Source organism: Miscanthus floridulus, chromosome 10 (assembly GCF_019320115.1).
Source record: "Miscanthus floridulus cultivar M001 chromosome 10, ASM1932011v1, whole genome shotgun sequence".
In the NCBI taxonomy this organism is placed as follows: Eukaryota; Viridiplantae; Streptophyta; class Magnoliopsida; order Poales; family Poaceae; genus Miscanthus; species Miscanthus floridulus.
Window position 1 is genome coordinate 26,424,515 of NC_089589.1, and position 14,280 is coordinate 26,438,794.

Below are 14,280 nucleotides of genomic sequence, written 5' to 3' on the forward strand. Positions count from 1 at the left end.
CTCTGAAACCTGATGCTGATGCTCCTCCTGCTCTGCTCCTCCATTTGTTTATCGATCCATTCCAGCCAGCATGTGGGAGAGAGAGACAAGACCATGTCATCCAAGGACGACAGATGGTCTTGTTTTACTGCTAGTGTCTTGTTCGATTTCAATATTCTTTATTTCTCGCTACATTTATATGTAACAAATTCTATAAGATTTGGCATCCTTTTCTGCTGGGTTGCACATTCTTTCTTCTCGGCCCGGCCGGCTGTGCCATGCCACCTACTGAATACTGATGCTTCTTCTGAATCTTTTGAGCTCAACAGATTTCTCAACTCCACTGCTCTTGTCCTTTTTCAGCTCTGCCAATCACGTCCATGTTCCTGTTCCTCTACTTCATGGTAAGCCTGCCATTCTCTTGGCATATTCCATCTCGTACTCTGAAATCATCTATGTTTTTTTTTTGCAAATAAAAGATGCAGATTTCCTTTTCTTTAATTTTCCCTAATGGTGATGAAACAGATAAGGGACCTGCATATTGCTCAGAGGGAAGAAGACATTGGATTCTATGCTGGTTTCCTCGGTACGGTTTTGTCACTCACGCAGTCACACCCAACCCAAGTGCTAATGGCTGACAAAAATCCATGCTTCCGTATACTTTTTTGTTTTTTCTGGTCCACGTGAAATCTCTTTCTCCTTTCCCTTTTTTTTTCTTTAGGCACGTCATATATGATCGGCAGAGGTGCCACGTCAGTCTTCTAGGGTGTGGTGGCAGATCGTATCAGGCGAAAGCCTGTGATAGCATTCTCAGTGTTTTCTGTGTAAGCGCTCGATCGATCTGTCTATATATCTTTCTTTACATAATGAAAAGCTACCACAAAAATGTATCCATAATTAATCAAAGTATTGGGGGCTATCTAGCACAGGTATCTGACAAAGATCATTGTTTTCAACCATTTGGTTTACTTACTTTCACCTTCTCTGTCTTCCTTCCTTATTACCAGCCTGTCAAACAATATCCACATTTTTTTTTAAAGTGAATAATATCCACATCTGTTTCATGAGAAATCAGTATTTGGAAGGTAGCATTCCTTTCAACCAAAATTAAATTCTTTTAACACTAATTAAGCTGGAATTTTTTTTTTAATTTTATCTTCTTGTTCCAACATCATGCAGATTCCCATATTTATTGCCATGTCTATGTATATCATTTTTCGCTACCTTGGTTTTCATAAGCTGTGTATGGCTCCCGGTAAGTATAACCTGCTCTATATATCAGTGTACGCTTTCAAATTTATTGTTGTAGTTGTAGTAATAATGTTGTCATGAAGGTTTTTTATGCGTTTTATGATTTTTTAACGCATAAATATGCCTTGTTGTTGGGACACTAAAATAGCCAAGTCCATGTGAATATACTATCCTACCTTATTAAATTACAGAAAATTCTGTTAGATAAATTTGTCCTTTGATGTCTGTCTTATTTCTATACTTGTCATTCATTGAGCAACTAAACAGGAGACCCTACATAAGCACAAAGGCCTTGAGAGAGCAGTTGAAATGGTAGAAGGTACTACAACTCAAGAAAGTACAGAGCCACCTAAGAAGAGCTTACTCAGAAAATGGCCATTGTAACATACTGTGTCTTCTCCCTTCATGACACCGCATATGTTGTGTACCACTTGCTGACTCCAACAGCTTCTACATTGAAATGGATCGTTCTAAAAGTTAGATAATGTTGCAATTCAACATCAGATATTTTCTCTATGGACCGTGAGTGACAGAAAATATGGCGGGCTTAGCTTTGCGTCTAAAGATGTGGGCCAAGTTCTTACGGTCGCAGGTAATTCCACTCCAACAAATTACTTTCCCAAATCATTTAAAAAATCTGAGGCATCCATTTGATCAGTTGTTTGCATTTCATGGTTTTAAAGTCTGTACACTGTAGTAGTAAATGCAATTTCTGGATTGTCAATTCTTAATCTCTACCTCAAATGTAGGTGCCAGTCTTCTAGTATTTCAAATCTTCACTTACCGTTGGATCGATAAAGTCCTTTGTCCAATCAACTCAACCCGAGTTTCATCGGTGAGTTATTACAGTCACCATTATTATTGTTTGACATTTCGCAGTGTGTCCATTACTAAGTATTCCCTATTTTTTCTGTTCAAAATTGTTTGTAATTCTTATCAATTGACCATAAGCATTGCAGGCACTATCTATACGAATAATTGCTGCTTATCCCTTCATGACACACTTGTCAGGAATAAGACTTGATGTGCCGCTCTACATCGCGGCAATTCTCAAAAGCATTTTTGTAGTAAGTAGTTCATTATGTGTAAGCTCTGAGATTAAATACATGCACTCCTGTATAGAATTAAAAATTCAGGACCAAAAAATGCTGGTCATGTATTTTGCTTTACTATGCCTTTTTGCTTCATTCAAATGTTCAGCTTTGGGATACTAATGTTTGAGTATGTTGATCAGATCACTAGAGTTAGCGATGTTAGAATTGATCTCATCCGTCTTGACCCAACGGTCGAGACGGACCCCTTGACCGCGTCCTGATCGGGGACGTCCAGCCATCTAGTGGCTAGTGGGCCCCCGTCGCACAGTGCCTATAAAGATGAGGTGGGGCAAAACGGCTTGGAAGACGAGGTTCACTGTCGCCGCCACAACCCCACCGTCTAACCCTAGTCCGATCACGAGGGAGGCACTGCCAGCGGCGGGAAGCACCACTGCCTTCGCCACCACCGCCAGTCTCCACCGCTACACCAACCGTCGCTGCCCGTGCGCAGAGCTACACCGACGAACCAGCGATGGCAGGGAGCTCCTCCAACCCCTTCGACGGTCAGATGCTCCTACATCTCTCTCTCTCTCTCTCCTTTCCCCGAAGCAAGCTCTAGGTCTATTTGATTCAATTAGTAAAGATATCACCCTCTGATCTACACCTAGATGGTCCAAAGAATTCTAACAATGGTATCAGAGCCAGTTCCCTAGGCGTGGATCTTGTCAGGGGCAAGAAACTGATTAGAAAAGAAAAGATAGACTAGATCCGTTCGGATCTGAGAAAAGAACAAACAGAGGGGTCTCAGATCTCAAAGCCGAACCCTAACCCTAACTGGGTGAAGGAAAGGAGTAAGAAGAGGGCTCGGTTTCAAGAAGAACCCGAATCCGAGCTCAAACCCACGAATCAAACTCGGGGAAAAAGAACAGAGAATACCCGAAATCCTAACCCTAGCAAAGAATAGAGAGAAAGGGGAGGGGTACCCGTAACCCTAACCCTAACCCTAGCAAGAAGAGGACGGAGAGGGAGGAATCCCTACCTCGCATGGGCAGATCGCAACCGCCGACGCGCGGGAAGAACCCCAAGCTGTAGCCTCGCTGGCGTTCCGACGCGCCACGCGAGCGAGCTTAGGGCATCACCACAAAGCCGCTCGACGGCGGCGTGCTCAGCCTAGGGCGAGCGCGCGCACCGGCGAGGGGCCCCATGGCGGCGCCACCACTCCCAATGCGCCCGTCGTGGCATCATCGTCCTCTGCGGTCGGCGGCGGCTGCTATGCGTGCGAGAGAAGCGGAGCATGGAGAGAGAAGGCCAGGGTGCAAATGGACTTAGGGTTTCAAGGGGAGGCCACTCGTGCCGGTTTTGTTCGCGCGAAATGCAAGGATGACCGTTTGATCAAGATCGACGGCTGGCGGCAATCGGGCTGGCTCCAGGCCTAGGCGGGCGCGCGTGGAGGACAGCTTTGCCAGCCCAGGCCCAGGTTGTGGCCTGGGTAGGAGATGCAGGCGCGCGAGCAAAGCTGGGCCGGGCCGTTTTGCCGGTTGGGCCACAACGCAGTAAAGAATTAAGCCATTTTTCTTTTTCTAATTTTCCAGTAAAATGCAATTTCCTAGAAAATGATAAATGGCTCAAAGAAAATTGAAAAAGAGAATTTTTCTATGGGTAAAATTCAACAATTATGTTCATAGTTCCCGCTGCAAAGATTGTTTTATACTCCGATTAAATTTTGGATTATTTTAATTGGAGGAATAGTCGGTTTATAGTTAAGATAAATTATAATATTGTTATTTTCTGACCAACGTTGATGATAACAATATTATAAGTTTATTTATGAGTTTAAGTTTAAAGTTAAATTATGGTATTGTTATTTTCTGACCAACGTTGATGATAACAATATTATAATTCTATGAGTTTTATGTTTAAAGTTTAAATCTCTGATAAATTTTGCATCAAAGTGACCAATTTTTCAGAGAAAAGATAAAGATCAAGGAATGCTCTTAAACTAGAGAAATGTATTTTCATGTTTCCACTGCAATGAAGTTGATTGTCTTCTAATTAAATTCGAACCAACGGGAGAATTTAATTTTGAGGAGCAGTTCTATGTTTTCAAGGTTATTGAGGTTCTATACGTTAATTCCATCTCTGCCCAACGGTGATGTGGAATTAATGTAGAAGAATGATGTTTTATTCTATTTCTGCCCAATGGTGATATAGAATAGAATATAAAGATTTCAAAGTTTAATGAGCATTATTGTTGAATATTTTTTCAGACAAAAGACCTCCATGCTTTCATTCTTGAAGGCAGTAAGAGAAATGAGCTGGGTACTTATGACTCAGATGATGAAATGCCTAAGGGCAAGTTATGTATGAAAGAATGCCATTATTTAAGGGACTGTGTTCTCTTTAAAGAATGGCTTCAAAAGAAAAGAATTCTAGGATATTGATCCAAGAAAAGAGATAGATCAATGAGAGTCTTCATTGAGAAATGTCTTTTATGTACTCTCTGTAAAGAAGAATTTATTTTCAGTTTCACTTATGAGAGTTGTAAAAGTCATATACATGTTTAATTTAACCAACATTGGATTAAACATGTGTGTTAAAAGAATATTCGGATTTATTTCTGAATTTGATGATTGAACACGAGTCAATCCTGGCATTTATGTCCGTTTAAGGGAATTATCTCGCATGACGGTAAAAGTTTGTGATAGTACCCGCATGACGGGAAAAGTTTGAGAAAATACCCACATGGCGGGGTAAAGTTGGCATAGTACTTATCACGCATGGCAGGAGAAGGATGTGATGACTCATGTGCTCTAACTGTATCCCGCACATGGAGAGAAGTTTGGGGTAGCTCTTATGCTATCCTAATACTGATCGTACACTCTGATTGTGTCATGGTCATTAAGTACTCAATGAGTTTAAGAACAAAAGAAAGTTGCATGTGAACCAAAAGATAAGAATGATATGTAAGCGTGACTTGCAGAAGTATTGATAATAATAGACTATGTTGAGTTTTGAAGTGTAATGAGGAAAATGTACTCCCATACGAATTTTGTTTGCATGATGTAATCATGTGGATGAAGTAAGTAATTAAAGTTTCATCATTCACAAGAGTTCTGAATGTTTTTCGAAATTGTGGTAGAAAAATTCATACCACATTTCGAGGAGGAGAAATGTGAGATTAATTAAGAAAGATACTTCCCCATACTTCAGATAATGCAATGCATACTATACATTGAAGGTAAAAGTGGTCTATAAAAGATGAATGTGATCGTTGAGGGAGTAAGACGGTCATAATAACGATACCCCTAAAGTAAAGAAATAGCTAAATTCCTAGACCTTTTTACAGTTCCGATAGGAAGATAGCATAGTCAGCTAGTATTCATATTGGACGAGTTCAGAGTTATCAAGGCAGTGCTAAACGAGCCATATGAGGTTTTAGCAGATTAAACCCAAAATTAGAAATTTGAAGATACACCATCTTTACAGAAGATAGAGTAATCTAGGGGAGCATGGTATGTAGATACCTAAGGCTTGAATAGAAGTGGGATTACATATCCACTACAGTGTTTTAGAGCAACAAATTGCTTAATACATGTTGATGTTGTATGACATATACAACACCTGATGTTAGCTCTTAAAGAAGATGAATAAGTAAATAAGGATCTTGTGATATAGGAGGCTATAGAACAATTGCCTTTTGGCAATGAAGAGTAATAATAGCCCCATATGAAAGAAGTGCCACGAGGTCCCAGAAGGTCTCAAAGAATAAGAAAATCAGATATTTCTGGTGACTAAGGAGTCAATGTTAAGAAAGAAATTCAAATGAAGGGTAATTCCACCTCATTTGAAAAAGCCATGAGAGGCGTTCACTTGTCTAAATGGCAAGAAGCAAAGGAAGATGAAATGAAATCGATAAATACCAACGATGTTTGGGACTTAGAAGAAATTCCTAATGGAGCCAAAACAGTAGGCTATAATGGGTCTGCAAGACAAATGTGACTCCAAAGGAAATATGGAAAGCTATAAAGCGCCACTTGTGGCGAAATGATTTACACAAAGAGAAGAAATAGATTATAATGAGAATGCAACGATTCTTTTAGAATCATAATGGCGTTAATGTCACACTACGATTTACAGTTACATCAGAAAGATGTAAAGACACATTCCTCAACGGGGATTTGTATGAAAAAGTTTACATGGCATAACTTAAAAGGTTTTGTCGTGGAAGAAAAAGAACGTAAGGGATGTTGCCTGAAGAAATCTATTTATGAATTAAAGCAAGCTTCAAGACATTGGTACTTGAAGTTTGACAGTACAATAAGAAAATTTGGGTTTAAAGAGAATATAGAGGACAATTGTATTTATGCAAAGTTTAAATATGGGAAATTTATTTTCCTAATCCTGCATGTGGGTAGCACCTTACTCGCTAGTAGTGGTGTTAATCTACTATTGGAGAAGAAACAGTTCTTGTCCTCAAGTTTCAATGAGAATGATCTTGGTAAAGCGTCATTCGTTTCAGAAATTGGAACTTACCGAGACAAAAGGAAAAGGGGTATTAGAACTATCTCAAGTGTATACTTAGAGAAGATTCTAAAGAAATAAAGTATATATGTGGGTAAACCTGCGCCTGTTCCTATAGTAAAGGGTAATAGTTTTGGGAACTTTCAGTGTTCCAAGAACCAATGTGAGATCAAAAGGACGTCCTATATGCTTTAGCTGTTGGAAGCTTAATGAGTGCTTATAAGTAAGAACTTACCCTGACATAGTTCATGTATCCGGGATGTTTTGGCAGAAGTCCGATCCAGATATAGATCACTGGAATGGAGTTGAGAATGTTTTGCAATTGTGCAAAGATTTATAGGCCTCATGGTGAGTAAGAAAGAATAAGTACTCTCAAATAGTTGTGGGTACAAATGTTAAATTTTGACGAGATGTTTAGTGAAACCCACATAGTAGCTAACACTCGCAGTTGGAGTTTTATTGTGGAAAAGCTCCAAAGAAACAGTTGTGGTGTCATCAAAGATGCATACCCATAGTATAGCTTGTTATGAGGCTTAAGGACAGGCGAAATGGTTAAAAGAACTTACACCCGGAATTGATAATGGTATATAACAGCAATAACTATTTAAGTAGTTCGCTCCTATAACAACGGATCAAGTGTGCTGCCAAACACATTGACGTTAAAGTTATACGTTGTGAAGGAGAAAGTCTGGAGTCATACTAAAAGTATTGAACATAAAAGTAACAAGCAAATGCTTACGGATCCACGTACAAAAGGCTTACCACCCAGTGTGTTTAGAGAACACACAGTCGACATGGGTTTATGGTATAGCCTATGATTTCCGGACAATAAAGGGTCCAAAAGTTAAAGAATCTGTTTCAGAACAGATATGTGTATTGTAGCTGTTAAGTCTATCGGCGATTGACCGTGACGATGAAGCATGCTCTATACACTAATATGTGATGGAACAAATAAAAGTGAAAGGGATTAAAGTCAAAGTTTAAAGTTAAAGTATGAGTTGAGATCAAGGGAGAGAATGCTAGAATTGATCTCATCCGTCTTGACCCAACGGTCGAGACGGACCCCTTGACCGCGTCCTGATCGGGGACGTCCAGCCATCTAGGGCTAGTGGGCCCCCGTCGCACAGTACCTATAAAGAGGAGGTGGGGCAAAACGGCTTGGAAGACGAGGTTCACTGCCGCCGCCACAACCCCACCGTCTAACCCTAGTCCGATCACGAGGGAGGCACTACCAGCGGCGGGAAGCACCACTGCCTTTGCCACCACCGTCGGTCTCTACCGCTACACCAACCGTCGCTGCCCGTGCGCAGAGCTACATCGACGAACCAGCGATGGCAGGGAGCTCCTCCAACCCCTCCGACGGTCAGATGCTCCTACATCTCTCCCTCTCTCCTTTCCCCGAAGCAAGCTCTAGGTCTATTTGATTCAATTAGTAAAGATATCACCCTCTGATCTACACCTAGATGGTCCAAAGAATTCTAACAACCGACACTTCACTTCTGCAAAACAATGCTGTGGTACATGTCCAACTTATGCCAGTTCTACTGATTATCATCCAATGTCCTTCCAAGAACTGATCAATAATTGTTATCAGTGTTGGTGTCAATATGTCAGATAAACATAACATCTGAATCGGATGCTATCTGCAGCCACAAGAACAAAGGGGCGCTGCTAACGGAATAGCTGCAACGGCAATGTCTCTGTCCAAGGCGTTCGCTCCAGCTGGAGCAGGCATCTTGTATGTACAAGCTAGCAGTGGTACCTAACTGGCTAACCCTCCTGTTATTCACATAATGCTCGTCGCGGTCTTGAAAATGTTGCTAGTTTTTAGTCTATCATTCCTAGCTAATTATTAGTGATTGCTTGTTGTGTGATAAGCACGAAAGCATAGGCCAGACAGGACAAGCTAGTGTATGTATATGTACTACATGTTTTTTTGAACAAGAAGCTCACGGCTGAAATAAACGCTTTGGTTGTAGGTTCTCATGGCCACAAAAGTGCCAGCATGCCGCGTTCTTTCTAGGTAAACCTATATATATACACGCAGTTTTGCCAGTACTGCCATCCCAATTTTACATTATATAACCTTACTAGTAGTTACTGCAATAAAACCATATTTTTCACAGATGGTGTTTCTGCTCCTGAATCTGGCAGAGGTCATCGGGCTGGTGCTCACCTTCAAACCCTTTCCTTGCGATCGGTCCGCAGCAGTACAAACAATGAAAGCATGCATGTAGAGGTAGCTAGTAAGTATGTGGCAACATGAACATGAAGCAGAAGTATGGTTGTCGCAAAAAAAAAAAAGGGTAAAGTACACTTTTCAACCCTCAACTCGCGCCGAAGTTCGATTTTCAACCTTCAACTATGAAACCGGTTAAGAAACACCCTTCAACTATCAAAACCGGATAAATTTGGTCCTCGGCTGGTTTCAAAAGTGGTTTTTTATTTTCGGGAGGCGCCGAAATTTTATATTATTTTTTTGAGCATCTTAACGTCCTCAAATGAAAAAACTCAAAACTACAAAGTTGTAGATCTCATTGAGAGCTACAACTTTGGTATAAAAAGTATTCTCATTTAACTCTATACAAATAATATATTAGTGCTCTAATCCGGTAAGCGCTAGTAGACGATTATTATGGTGCTGAAATTTTATATTATTTTTTTGAGCATCTTACTGTCCTCAAATGAAAAAAAATTAAAACTATAAAGTTGTAGATCTCATCGAGGTCTACAATTTACATATAAAAATTATCTTCATCCGACATCGTATTGAAGGGTTATGATTTTTCAAAAGTTAAGTCTCGTCACGCCACAGTATTGTTTTGTCGCGTGACAAGACTCAACTTTTGAAAAATCATAATCCTTTAATACGATGTCGGATGAAGATAATTTTTATATGTAAATCGTAGACCTCGATTAGATCTACAATTTTATAGTTTTAATTTTTTTTTCATTTGAGGACAGTAAGATGCTCGAAAAAATAATATAAAATTTCAGCACCATAATAATCACCTACTAGCGCTTGCCGCATTAGAGCACTAATATATTATTTGTATGGAGTTAAATGAAAATATTTTTTATACCAAAGTTGTAGCTCTCAATGAGATCTATGAGATCTACAACTTTGTAGTTTTGAGTTTTTTCATCTGAGGACGCTAAGATTCTCAAAAAAATAATATAAAATTTTGGCGCCTCCCAAAAATAGAAAACTACTTTTGAAACCAGCCGAGGACCAAATTTTTCCGGTTTTGATAGTTGGAGGGTGTTTCTTAACCGGTTTCATAGTTGAAGGTTGAAATCGAACTTCGGAGCAAGTTGAGAGTTGAAAAATGTACTTTACCAAAAAGAAAGAAAAAAGAAAAAAGAAGCAGAAGTATGGCGTAGCGTGCGTGCCAGGTGCCATGCATGCTGTCAGTGCATACGTACACAAGACTTAAAAATAGCCCTTAGTTTAGTTCCACCCTAATATCCCAAAAAGTGTTACAGTATCTGTCACATCGAATGTTTGCGGCCCATGTATGTAGCATTAAATGTAGACGAAAAAAAACTAATTGCATAGTTTGGTGGAAAATTACGAGACGGACGTTTTAAGCCTAATTAATCCATATTTGAACACTATTTGCCAAATAAAAACAAACATACTATAATAACCCCAAATTTCAACTTCCTGAAACTAAACACACCCTCAGGTGTGCAACGGAATTCAGTGTGGAGGCCATCGTTTCCATGCCGTTTTTTACTTGTGTATTAAAAAAAACTGTTTAACTGTTTCGGTAAACGGGTTACTGTCTCGTTGGAGGGCACTCTGTTGTTGGCTATTACTAGCGTACTAGTAGTATTCCTAGTACTCGCTTAGTCATAATAATCAATTTTTAGAGTTATTTGAGTCAAATTATTTTGTGTTTGACTAGTTTTAATCAATGTTCGTAGCCCGTTTATACGCCATGTAAATGCTACACAACGATTTGCCATGTTTGTTTAATCAGCCGCTTATCTTGTTTATTAATCATCATTTGGTCCGTTTAAATGTCCCTTTAGTCTAAAAGTAGCTAAATAGTCCGCTTATCTTGTTTAGTCTGTTTAAATGTTTAGACTAGAACCGGCATAGCACTGGTTTTAATATCGTACTAGAACACAAGTTTTCAGAAAATTTGTCTTAGTACATATACACCTGAAATTTTGTTCTTTTTATATGAACTTTTCTAGATGTAGTTTGAATCTCAAACTTTAGGATAGTGTATATCTATAGACGCACTACAGATATGTACCGTTCCAAGTTTTTTCTTAAAACTACCAAGTATAGTTTTACGCGGTTTTCACGATTCCATCGAAAATATGGTTCGCACCAAATGTTTTCTCAATAGAATGGTTGGACTCATTGACCGTGAATACAGAAATTTCATACGAATCAATTTAGTTTCATAGAAAAATAAATGAATTAGAAAAAAAAATCATGTTAGGTCACTGTTACATCCACACGCCTATTCTTTACTTCTGGCAAAGGCTAGCATCCAGATGCCTGCGCCTCACACCTACACTGCTTCACGTGGGGCCCGCGTCGCTCCATGTCCCACGTGCGTACCGTGTCCCATGCTGCTCCGTGTCTTGTGCCCGTGCCGCTCCATCTCGATCTGCGCTCACACGATATCCCGCTCACGCCCCCTCCACACCCACGTGCATGCAGGCAGGCCCAGCAGCTACAGCAGGCGGCTGCCGCACATGGGTCCCACTGTAACATGTGCAACATCATATCTACTTTTGTAACATCTAACATCTAGAGGAAATATTTTCAACATACGTCCGAAACAGTTGAAACACTTGCAACATACGTCTGAAAACACTTGCGAAACACAAAAAAAAACTTAAAAACCACGTGTGTAGCAATTGCAAACATTCAGATAAAACTACTTGTAACATACGTATGAAAACATTTGAAATACTTCCATATATATGCAACATCCAGATCTACTTTTGCAACATCCAGACAAAACACTTGCAAGATACGTCTGAAACAGATGAAATATTTGGAACATACGCTTGAAATATATGTGTATAGCTATTGCAACATATGCAACATCCCGATCTACTTTTGCAACATCGATGTGAAACACTTGCAACACACCTCTAAAACATCTAAAACACTTCAAACATACGCTTGCAGCATGTGCCTTCCAGTGCAATATCACCTTGCTGCTTGGATGAATGGAGGCTTGTCGTTGTGGAGCTTGACGCCGGTGTGGAGGTAGGTGGCGGCGCATGGAGCTTGCATCGTCGGTGCCCTAGCGGAGGCACTGCGCTGGGCAAGCACCTACGCGAAAGCCGCGAGAGCAGCGTTGGACGAGCACCTGCGCGAGGAGCAACTGGCGAGCACGACGGCCTACTCGGCGAGCACCCCCTGCAGCACCCCTGGCGAGCAGCCAGGAGCCGACGAACACCCCTTGCCTGGCGAGCACCCCCTGGCTAGCAAGCACACGATTTCGAGATGGGAAGGAGACAGAGGAGAGAGAGAGAGAGAGAGAGAGAGAGAGAGAGAGAGAGAGAGAGAGAGAGAGGAGATGGAATCGGAGAGGATAAGTCTGGCCATTTGGGAGTAGATATTTGTGTGGTGGGAAAATACGTGGACCACGTGAGGCCACGTAACGTCTGTTTGTCCGGGCACGGGACGACGTCCCGCGGTGGAGCATTTCCGTTACTTCTGCCTTCTTGTCCTCCTTCAACTCAGGCACTTTGTCCTTCTCCTTCAACTCAGGCTAATGAGCCTTAGGTTCATAGAGCAGCTCACTGAAGCGACACTTCTAATATCTGTTCGGCACAAGTATTATATAAGAGAAATTTTACAATGGTTGGAAGAAACATGAGCCATCCATTCGACGACATTGTATGGTGCAAAAATATGAGGTACCAATGTGAAAGTACCTAGAGGTACTAAATAGGTGAGGACATTTCCAAAATTAGGTTGGACATGTACTAAAATATGTGGGTCCAGGTTTATTGTTTATTTTTTTTTGTTATTTTTCGGTTATGGGTAAATGGTAATTTTAGCATCTTCGTTGATGGGCAAAGATGGTAATTTGTTTCGGTTATGAGGAGCTGGGCCGCCTGGTGCTTGTCGGCGGCCGTGGGCACGATGAAGAGGAGGAGGCGTGGTTCGGGCCGACGGAGTCCAAGACGGAGGAGGACGACACGGACAGGGAGCCAACAGCGTTCTACATCCTCTGCTTCTCCCCCGGGTCTGACCTGTCGGCGCTGTTCGTCGGCGCCGGGCGAGGGGGCAAGGAGCGGGGGTTAGTAAGCGAGCCCGCCGCGACCGTGTTGGCCCGCGTGGACCGAGCAGGGTCGTGTGACGTGTCCGCCGCGAGCAACCTGTTCAGCAGGCTCCCGTGCCGGCGAGGCTCGACTCCATGGCCTGCGCGCAGCTCACCAGCAGCGTGCGCATGTCCACCTGCTGCTGGAGAAGAAGTCAAGAAGAGGCACGACAGCTTCTTGCATGGCGACGTGGACAAGGCAATTGATCATTATACCGAAGCTGTGCCCACCCGAGCAGGAGTAGCGAGCGGCTGGTGCTGCACAGCAGCTGCAAGCAGTGCCGGCTCGCGCGGCGCGAGGCCGACATTTGAAACCTCGTGCCAAACTTATCAGGGCCATCAATCCACTAAAAAAATAGCACATCTCCTATTCCTACGAAAGTTAATATAACCATCGATCGTCCATGATAACGGGACAATCTAACGAACAAAAATAAGTACTTAGTAGGCCCGTGCAGTACTCTATGGATGTGTCGATTGAGCTTATCACAATCATACTTGACATCGATAATTCAGGAAGGACCATCCTTGCAAGATATGTCCGAATAGAACTCTTTGAGAGGACTCTTCTTTCGCCACTTAACCTCACGCAGGACAGAGGAGAAGCCGGTGCATGCCATTGCAAGACCAACAGATCGAGCAAGGGAGGAAGAAGGAACAGAGAGAGAGAGAGAAGGAGGGAGCTGTCGGACGCACCGGTATATGCCCCTACCGCGCTAGGCAGGGTGACATGTCAAGCTTGTCGTGCCAGACAAGATGGTGCGGTGAGGGGAGCCACGTAGTAGCCGGCGTGGATCTATCTGTCACGCTAGCGGGTTGACCACACCACATGAGATGGCGTGATATTGCAGTTTTGTCGGAGTTAGTTTAAAAAATAAAACCAAATTGAGGTTAGTAATAAAATATTATTTAAAAAGAATTAAAATAAAAAATCCTATAGCGAGCAGTAGTCAGAGATTTAGAATCTTGACAACAACAGCTATAATCGGGATTCATAATCTTTTTTTTTTTTGCCCCTTACATAAACTTGTGCACACCTTAGAAAAAATAAAGAGAAGGCCAATATAATCATTTTGTTTTGTTTTCCCTATCATAGGAAGTTGTTTTGATAAACGGTCTAATAAACCTGTGGTAGTGCAAATGCAGCGGAGCGAGGGAGTGGTTAAAAAGAAAAATAAATTGAAAAGATA

At 41.6% G+C, this 14,280-nt stretch overlaps 1 protein-coding gene and 1 pseudogene across 1 annotated transcript in view; both read left to right on the top strand.

Annotated features, from left to right (window-relative positions):
* LOC136486397 (uncharacterized) overlaps nucleotides 1-14,280 on the top strand; it is a 33,449-nt gene that overhangs the window by 16,392 nt on the left and 2,777 nt on the right. The gene's annotated exons all lie outside the window — the stretch shown is intronic.
* Nucleotides 360-9,008, top strand: LOC136487152 (protein ZINC INDUCED FACILITATOR-LIKE 1-like; annotated as a pseudogene).